Here is a 10,567-nt window from a genome sequence, read left to right as displayed (position 1 = left end):
GAGGCAATAATAAAAGTATTATTATATTTCATTGTTCATGATAATTGTCTTTTGTTCATGCTATAACTGTATTATCCGGAAATCGTAATACACGTGTGAATACTTAGACCACACTATGTCCCTGGTAAGCCTCTAGTTGACCAGCTTGTTGTGATCAACAGATAGTCATGGTTTCCTGACTATGGACATTGGATGTCGTTGATAACGGGATCACATCATTGGGAGAATGATGTGATGGACAAGACCCAATCCTAAGCATAGCATAAAAGATCGTGTAGTTCATTTTGCTAGAGCTTTGCAAGTGTCAAGTATCTCTTCCTTCGACCATGAGATCGTGTAACTCCCGGATACCGTAAGAGTGCCTTGGGTGTATCAAACGTCACAACGTAACTGGGTGACTATAAAGGTGCATTACAGGTATCTCCGAAAGTATCTGTTGGGTTGACACGGATCGAGACTGGGATTTGTCACTCCGTATGACGGAGAGGTATCTCTGGGCCCACTCGGTAATGCATCATCATAATGAGCTCAATGTGACCAAGGTGTTGGACACGGGATCATGCATTACGGTACGAGTAAAGTGACTTGCCGGTAACGAGACTGAACAAGGTATTGGGATACCGACGATCGAGTCTCGGGCAAGTAACGTACCGATTGACAAAGGGAATTGCATACAGGGTTTGATCGAATCCTCGACATCGTGGTTCATCCGATGACAACATCGAGGAGCATGTGGGAGCCATCATGGGTATCCAGATCCCGCTGTTGGTTATTGACTGAGAGCGTCTCGGTCATGTCTGCATGTCTCCCGAACCCGTAGGGTCTACACACTTAAGGTTCGGTGACGCTAGGGTTATTAGGAAGACTAGTATGTGACTACCGAATGTTGTTCGGAGTCCCGGATGGGATCCTGGACGTCACGAGGAGATCCGGAAGGATCCAGAGGTAAAGATTTATATATGGGAAGTTGTCAAACGGACACCGGGAAGTTTCGGGGTCATACCGGTATTGTACCGGGGCCACCGGAAGGGTTCCGGGGGTCCACCGGGAGGGGCCACCCCTCCCGGGGGGCCACATGGACTGCGTGGGGCAGGGAGCCAGCCCCTGGTGGGCTGGCCGCACCCCCCTCCCTTGGGCCCATGCGCCTAGGGTTGAGGGGGAACCCTAGAGGGGGCGCCCCCCTTGGCTTGGGGGGCAAGCCACCCTCTCCCCTCTCTCCTAGGCCGCCGCACCCCCCCCCCCTAGATGGGTTCTAGGGGGGCGGCCCCCTTCTCCCTTCCCCCTATAAATAGAGGGGTGAGGGGAGGGCAGCCGCACCACCCTCCAAGGCGCAGCCCTCCCCTCCCCAACACCTCTCCTCCTCCGTTGTGTGCTTGGCGAAGCCCTGTCGGAGTACTGCCTCTCCACCATCACCACGCCGTCGTGCTGCCGGTGGAGCTGTCTTCCTCAACCTCTCCTCCCCCCTTGCTGGATCAAGAAGGAGGAGACGTCTCCCGTCCCGTACGTGTGTTGAACGCGGAGGTGCTGTCCGTTCAGCACTTGGTCATCGGTGATTCGAATCACGTCGAGTACGACTACATCATCACCTTGCAAGCTTCCGCACGCGATCTACAAGTGGTATGTAGATGCAAACTCTCTCCCTTGACTCGTTGCTTAGATGAACTCATAGATGGATCTTGGTGAAACCGTAGGAAAAATTTTAATTTTCTGCAACGTTCCCCAACAGTGGCATCATGAGCTAGGTCTATGCGTAGTTCTCTTTGCACGAGTAGAACACAATTTTATTGTGGGCGTGGATTTTGTCATCTTACTTGCCTCTACTAGTCTTTTCTTGCTCAACGGTATTGTGGGATGAAGCGGCCCGGACCAACCTTACACGTACGCTTACGTGAGACCGGTTCCACCGACTGACATGCACTAGTTGCATAAGGTGGCTGGCGGGTGTCTATCTCTCCCACTTTAGTTGGAGCGGAATCGATGAACAGGGCCCTTATGAAGGGTAAATAGAAGTTGACAAAATCACGTTGTGGTGATTCGTAGGTAAGAAAACGTTCTTGCTAGAACCCAATTGCAGCCACGTAAAAGATGCAACAACAATTAGAGGACGTCTAACTTGTTTTTGCAGCGATTGATCATGTGATGTGATATGGCCAGAAGTTGTGATGAATGATGAATTGTGATGTATGAGATCATGTTCTCTGTAATAGGATTCACGACTTGCATGTCGATGAGTATGACAACCGGCAGGAGCCATAGGAGTTGTCATTATTCTTTTGTATGACCTGCGTGTCATTAAAATAACGTCATGTAAACTACTTTACTTTATTGCTAAACGTTAGTCATAGAAGTAGAAGTAGTCGTTGGCGTGACAACTTCATGAAGACACGATGATGGAGATCATGATGATGGAGATCATGGTGTCAAGCCGGTGACAAGATGATCATGGAGCCCCGAAGATGAAGATCAATGGAGCTATATGATATTGGCCATATCATGTCACAACTATATAATTGCATGTGATGTTTATTATGTATTATGCATCTTGTTTACTTAGGACGACGGTAGTAAATAAGATGATCCCTTATAAAATTTCAAGAAGTGTTCTCCCCTAACTGTGCACCGTTGCTACAGTTCGTCGTTTCTAAGCACCACGTGATGATCGGGTGTGATGGATTCTTACGTTCACATACAACGGGTGTAAGACAGTTTTACACAGCGAAAACACTTAGGGTTAACTTGACGAGCCTAGCATGTGCAGACATGGCCTCGGAACACGGAGACCGAAAGGTCGAACACGAGTCGTATGGAAGATACGATCAACATGAAAATGTTCACCGACGATGACTAGTCCGTCTCACGTGATGATCGGACACGGGCTAGTCCACTCGGATCGTGTAACACTTAGATGACTAAAGGGATGTCTAATCTAAGTGGGAGTTCATAATTTGATTAGAACTTTATTATCATGAACTTAGTCTAAAACCTTTGCAAATATGTCTTGTAGATCAATGGCCAACGCTAATGTCAACATGAACTTCAACGCGTTCCTAGAGAAAACCAAGCTGAAAGATGATGGCAGCAACTATACGGACTGGGTCCGGAACCTGAGGATCATCCTCATAGCTGCCAGGAAACAATATGTCCTAGAAGGACCGCTAGGTGACGCTCCCGTCCCAGAGAACCAAGACATTATGAATGCTTGGCAGTCTCGCGCTGATGATTACTCCCTCGTTCAGTGCGGCATGCTCTACAGCTTAGAACCGGGGCTCCAAAAGCGTTTTGAGCATCACGGAGCATATGAGATGTTCGAAGAGCTGAAACTAGTTTTTCAAGCTCATGCCCGGGTCGAGAGATATGATGTCTCCGATAAGTTCTACAGTTGTAAGATGGAGGAGAACAGTTATGTTAGTGAGCACATCCTGAAGATGTCTGGGTTGCACAACCGTATGACCCAGCTGAACATTAACCTCCCAGATGAGGCGGTCATTGACAGAATCCTCCAGTCGCTCCCACCAAGCTACAAGAGCTTTGTGATGAACTACAACATGCAGGGGATGGAAAAGACCATTCCTGAAGTGTTCTCAATGCTGAAGTCAGCAGAGGCTGAAATCAAGAAAGAACATCAAGTGTTGATGGTCAATAAGACCACTAAGTTCAAGAAGGGCAAGGGTAAGAAGAACTTCAAGAAGGACGGCAAAGATGTTGCCGCGCCTGGTAAGCCAGTTGCCGGGAAGAAGTCAAAGAATGGACCCAAGCCTGAGACTGAGTGCTTTTATTGCAAGGGGAAGGGTCACTGGAAGCGGAACTGCCCCAAATACTTAGCGGATAAGAAGGCCGGCAACACCAAAGGTATATTTGATATACATGTGATTGATGTGTACCTTACCAGTACTCGTAGTAACTCCTGGGTATTTGATACCGGTGCCGTTGCTCATATTTGTAACTCACAGCAGGAGCTGCGGAATAAACGGAGACTGGCGAAGGACGAGGTGACGATGCGCGTCGGGAATGGTTCCAGAGTCGATGTGATCGCCATCGGCACGCTGCCTCTACATTTACCTACGGGATTAGTGTTGAACCTTAATAATTGTTATTTAGTGCCAAGTTTGAGCATGAACATTGTATCTGGATCTCGTTTAATACGAGATAGCTACTCATTTAAGTCTGAGAATAATGGTTGTTCGATTTATATGAGAGATATGTTTTATGGTCATGCTCCGATGGTCAATGGTTTATTCTTAATGAATCTCGAGCGTAATATTACACATGTTCATAGTGTAGATGCCAAAAGATTTAAAGTTGATAACGATAGTCCCACATACTTGTGGCACTGCCGCCTTGGTCACATTGGTGTCAAGCGCATGAAGAAGCTCCATGCCGATGGACTTTTAGAGTCTCTTGATTATGAATCGTTTGACACGTGCGAACCATGCCTCTTGGGCAAAATGACCAAGACTCCGTTCTCCGGAACAATGGAGCGAGCAACCAACTTGTTGGAAATCATACACACCGATGTGTGCGGTCCAATGAGCGTTGAGGCTCGCGGAGGATATCGTTATGTTCTCACTCTCACAGATGACTTGAGTAGATATGGGTATGTCTACTTAATGAAACACAAGTCTGAGACCTTTGAAAAGTTCAAGGAATTTCAGAATGAGGTGGAGAATCAACGTGACCGAAAGATAAAATTCTTACGATCAGATCGTGGAGGAGAATACTTAAGTCACGAATTTGGTACACACTTAAAGAAATGTGGAATCGTTTCACAGCTCACGCCGCCTGGAACACCTCAGCGAAACGGTGTGTCCGAACGTCGTAATCGCACTCTATTGGATATGGTGCGGTCTATGATGTCTCTTACCGATTTACCGCTATCATTTTGGGGATACGCTCTAGAGACAGCTACATTCACTTTAAATAGGGCACCGTCTAAATCCGTTGAGACGACACCGTATGAATTATGGTTTGGAAAGAAACCTAAGCTGTCGTTTCTAAAAGTTTGGGGATGCGAAGCTTATGTCAAGAAACTTCAACCTGAAAAGCTCGAACCCAAGTCGGAAAAATGCGTATTCATAGGATACCCTAAGGAAACTATAGGGTATACTTCTACTTAAGATCCAAAGGCAAGATCTTTGTTGCCAAGAACGGATGCTTTCTGGAAAAAGAGTTTCTCTCGAAAGAAGTAAGTGGGAGGAAAGTAGAACTCGATGAAGTACTACCTCTTGAGCGGGATATTGACGCAGCACAGGAAACCGTTCCTGTGATGCCCACACCAACTGAAGAGGAAAACCATGATAATGATCAAAGTACTTCGGATCAAGTTACTGCTGAACTTCGTAGGTCCACAAGGACACGTTCCGCACCAGAGTGGTACGGCAACCCTGTCCTGGAAATCATGTTGTTAGACAACAATGAACCTTCGAACTATGAAGAAGCAATGGCGGGCCCGGATTCCAACAAATGGCTTGAAGCCATGAAATCCGAGATAGAATCCATGTATGAAAACAAAGTATGGACTTTGACAGACTTGCCCGATGATCGGCGAGCGATAGAAAACAAATGGATCTTTAAGAAGAAGACGGACGCGGATGGTAATGTTACCATCTATAAAGCTCGACTTGTCGCTAAGGGTTATCGACAGGTTCAAGGGATTGACTACGACGAGACATTCTCTCCCGTAGCGAAGCTAAAGTCCGTCCGAATCATGTTAGCAATTGCCGCATACTATGATTATGAGATATGGCAGATGGACGTCAAAACAGCATTCCTTAACGGGCATCTTAAGGAAGAACTGTATATGATGCAGCCGGAAGGTTTTATCGATCCTCGGAACGCTAACAAAGTATGCAAGCTCCAGCGATCCATTTATGGACTGGTGCAAGCATCTCGGAGTTGGAACATTCGCTTTGATGAGATGATCAAAGCGTTTGGGTTTATGCAGACTTATGGAGAAGCCTGCGTTTACAAGAAAGTGAGTGGGAGCTCTGTAGCATTTCTCATATTATATGTAGATGACATACTCTTGATGGGAAATAATATAGAATTTCTGGATATCATTAAGGCCTACTTGAATAAGTGTTTTTCAATGAAGGACCTTGGAGAAGCTGCTTATATATTAGGCATCAAGATCTATAGAGATAGATCGAGACGCCTCATAGGTCTTTCACAAAGCACATACCTTGATAAGATTTTGAAGAGATTCAAAATGGATCAGTCCAAGAAGGGGTTCTTGCCTATGTTACAAGGTGTGAGATTGAGCTCGGCTCAGTCACCGACCACGGCAAAAGATAAAGAAGAGATGAGTGTCATCCCCTATGCTTCAGCCATAGGATCTATTATGTATGCCATGCTGTGTACCAGACCCGATGTAAACCTTGCCGTAAGTTTGGTAGCAAGATACCAAAGTAATCCCGGCAAGGAACACTGGACAGCGGTCAAGAATATCCTGAAGTACCTGAAAAGGACAAAGGACATGTTTCTCGTTTATGGAGGAGACGAAGAGCTCGTCGTAAAGGGTTACGTCGACGCTAGCTTCGACTCAGATCTGGATGACTCTAAGTCACAAACCGGATACGTGTATATGTTGAATGGTGGAGCAGTAAGCTGGTGCAGCTGCAAGCAGAGCGTCGTGGCGGGATCTACGTGTGAAGCGGAGTACATGGCGGCCTCGGAGGCAGCACATGAAGCGATTTGGGTGAAGGAGTTCATCACCGACCTAGGAGCCATACCCAATGCGTCGGGGCCGATCAAACTCTTCTGTGACAACACTGGAGCTATTGCCCTCGCAAAGGAGCCCATGTTTCACAAGAAGACCAGGCACATCAAGCGTCGTTTCAACTCCATCCGTGAAAATGTTCAAGATGGAGACATAGAGATTTGCAAAGTGCACACGGATCTGAATGTCGCAGATCCGCTGACTAAACCTCTCTCGCGTGCAAAACATGATCAACACCAGAACTCTATGGGTGTTCGATTCATCACAATGTAACTAGATTAGTGACTCTAGTGCAAGTGGGAGACTGTTGGAAATATGCCCTAGAGGCAATAATAAAAGTATTATTATATTTCATTGTTCATGATAATTGTCTTTTATTCATGCTATAACTGTATTATCCGGAAATCGTAATACACGTGTGAATACTTAGACCACACTATGTCCCTGGTAAGCCTCTAGTTGACCAGCTTGTTGTGATCAACAGATAGTCATGGTTTCCTGACTATGGACATTGGATGTCGTTGATAACGGGATCACATCATTAGGAGAATGATGTGATGGACAAGACCCAATCCTAAGCATAGCATAAAAGATCGTGTAGTTCGTTTTGCTAGAGCTTTGCAAGTGTCAAGTATCTCTTCCTTCGACCATGAGATCGTGTAACTCCCGGATACCGTAAGAGTGCCTTGGGTGTATCAAATGTCACAACGTAACTGGGTGACTATAAAGGTGCATTACAGGTATCTCCGAAAGTATCTGTTGGGTTGACACGGATCGAGACTGGGATTTGTCACTCCGTATGACGGAGAGGTATCTCTGGGCCCACTCGGTAATGCATCATCATAATGAGCTCAATGTGACCAAGGTGTTGGACACGGGATCATGCATTACGGTACGAGTAAAGTGACTTGCCGGTAACGAGACTGAACAAGGTATTGGGATACCGACGATCGAGTCTCGGGCAAGTAACGTACCGATTGACAAAGGGAATTGCATACAGGGTTTGATCGAATCCTCGACATCATGGTTCATCCGATGACAACATCGAGGAGCATGTGGGAGCCATCATGGGTATCCAGATCCCGCTGTTGGTTATTGACTGAGAGCGTCTCGGTCATGTCTGCATGTCTCCCGAACCCGTAGGGTCTACACACTTAAGGTTCGGTGACGCTAGGGTTATTAGGAAGACTAGTATGTGACTACCGAATGTTGTTCGGAGTCCCGGATGGGATCCTGGACGTCACGAGGAGATCCGGAAGGATCCAGAGGTAAAGATTTATATATGGGAAGTTGTCAAACGGACACCGGGAAGTTTCGGGGTCATACCGGTATTGTACCGGGGCCACCGGAAGGGTTCCGGGGGTCCACCGGGAGGGGCCACCCCTCCCGGGGGGCCACATGGGCTGCGTGGGGCAGGGAGCCAGCCCCTGGTGGGCTGGCCGCACCCCCCTCCCTTGGGCCCATGCGCCTAGGGTTGAGGGGGAACCCTAGAGGGGGCGCCCCCCTTGGCTTGGGGGGCAAGCCACCCTCTCCCCTCTCCGCTAGGCCGCCGCACCCCCCCTAGATGGCTTCTAGGGGGCCGGCCCCCTTCTCCCTTCCCCCTATAAATAGAGGGGTGAGGGGAGGGCAGCCGCACCACCCTCCAAGGCGCAGCCCTCCCCTCCCCAACACCTCTCCTCCTCCGTTGTGTGCTTGGCGAAGCCCTGTCGGAGTACTGCCTCTCCACCATCACCACGCCGTCGTGCTGCCGGTGGAGCTGTCTTCCTCAACCTCTCCTTCCCCTTGCTGGATCAAGAAGGAGGAGACGTCTCCCGTCCCGTACGTGTGTTGAACGCGGAGGTGCTGTCCGTTCAGCACTTGGTCATCGGTGATTTGAATCACGTCGAGTACGACTACATCATCACCTTGCAAGCTTCCGCACGCGATCTACAAGTGGTATGTAGATGCAAACTCTCTCCCTTGACTCGTTGCTTAGATGAACTCATAGATGGATCTTGGTGAAACCGTAGGAAAAATTTTAATTTTCTGCAACGTTCCCCAACAGAAGCTTCTATCACTCTTGCCCTCCAATACATAATCCTATCAACATACAACTAAGCCTAGGGTGTGATCCACGCGCGCAATCATATGATGGGAACCAAAGGACAGCAACATAACCACAAGCAAATTAAATCAACCATAGCAATTCATCAACCACCGATAGGACAACGAAAATCTACTCAGACATCATAGGATGGCAACACATCATTGGATAATAATATGAAGCATAAAGCACCATGTTCAAGTAGAGGGTACAACGGGTTGCGGGAGAGTGGACCGCTGTAGATAGAGGGGGAAGGTGATGGAGATGTTGGTGAAGATGGCGGAGGTGTTGGTGTAGATCGCGGTGATGATGATGATGGCCACGGTAGCGTTCCGGCACCACCGGAAGAGAAGGGGAGAGGGGGCCCCTTCGTATTCTTCTTCCTTGACCTCCTCCCTAGATGGGAGAAGGGTTTCCCTTCTGGTCCTTGGCCTCCATGGCATGGGAGGGGCGAGAGCCCCTCCGATATTGGATATGTCTCTCTGTCTCTCTATGTTTCTGCGTTCCCAAATTCTTCCCTGTCACCGTTTCTTATATTCCCGGAGATCCATAACTCTGATTGGGCTGAAATTTTGACACGATCTCTATCCGGATATTAGCTTTACTGCGGCGAAAGAAGGGCATCAACCACCTTACGGGTGGCCCACGAGGGTCAGGGGCGCGCCCCCCTGCCTCATGGCCACCTCGGGCACCGTCTCGCGTGGATTTTTCTTCCAAAAATCATATATATATTCCAAAAAAATCTCCGTCAGTTTTTATCCCGTTTGGACTCCATTTGATATGGATATTCTGCGAAACAAAAAACATGCAACAAACAGGAACTGGCACTGGGCACTGGATCAATATGTTAGTCCCAAAAATAGTATAAAAAGTTGCCAAAAGTATATGAAAGTTGAATAATATTGGGATGGAACAATCAAAATTTATAGATACAACGGAGACGTATCAGCATCCCCAAGTTTAATTCATGCTCGTCCTCGAGTAGGTAAATGATAAAAAAGATAATTTTTGATGTGGAATGCTACCTAGCATAATCTTGATCATATGTCTAATCATGGCATGAATATTAAGACACGAGTGATTCAAAGCAATAGTCTATCATTTGACATAAAACCAATAATACTTCAAGCCCACTAATAAAGCAATCATGTCTTTTCAAAATAACAAGGCCAAAGAAAGTTATCCCTGCAAAATCATATAGTTTGGCTATGCTCCATCTTCATCACACAAAATACTCACATCATGCACAATCCCGATGACAAGCCAAGCAATTGTTTCATACTTTTGACATTCTCAAACCTTTTCAACTTTCACGCAATACATGAGCGTGAGCCATGGACATAGCACTATAGGTGGAATAGAATGGTGGTTGTGGAGAAGACAAAAAGGAGAAGATAGTCTCACATCAACTAGGCGTATCAACGGGCTATGGAGATGCCCATCAATAGATATCAATGTGAGTGAGTAGGGATTGCCATGCAACGGATGCACTAGAGCTATAAGTATATGAAAGCTCTAACTGAAACTAAGTGGGTGTGCATCCAACTTGCTTGCTCATGAAGACCTAGGGCATTTTAGGAAACCCATCGTTGGAATATACAAACCAAGTTCTATAATGAAAATTCCCACTAGTATATGAAAGTGATAACTCAAGAGACTCTCTATATGAAGAACATGGTGCTACTCTGAAGCACAAGTGTGGTAAAAGGATAGTAACATTGCCCCTTCTCTCTTTTTCTCTCATTTTTTGTTTTTTTCTTTTTTTCTTT

The sequence above is a fragment of the Triticum aestivum genome, chromosome 4A (genome assembly GCF_018294505.1).
Source record: "Triticum aestivum cultivar Chinese Spring chromosome 4A, IWGSC CS RefSeq v2.1, whole genome shotgun sequence".
Classification (NCBI taxonomy): Eukaryota; Viridiplantae; Streptophyta; class Magnoliopsida; order Poales; family Poaceae; genus Triticum; species Triticum aestivum.
The sequence above is the reverse complement of the archived record's forward strand: the minus strand, read 5'-3'. Positions refer to the sequence as shown.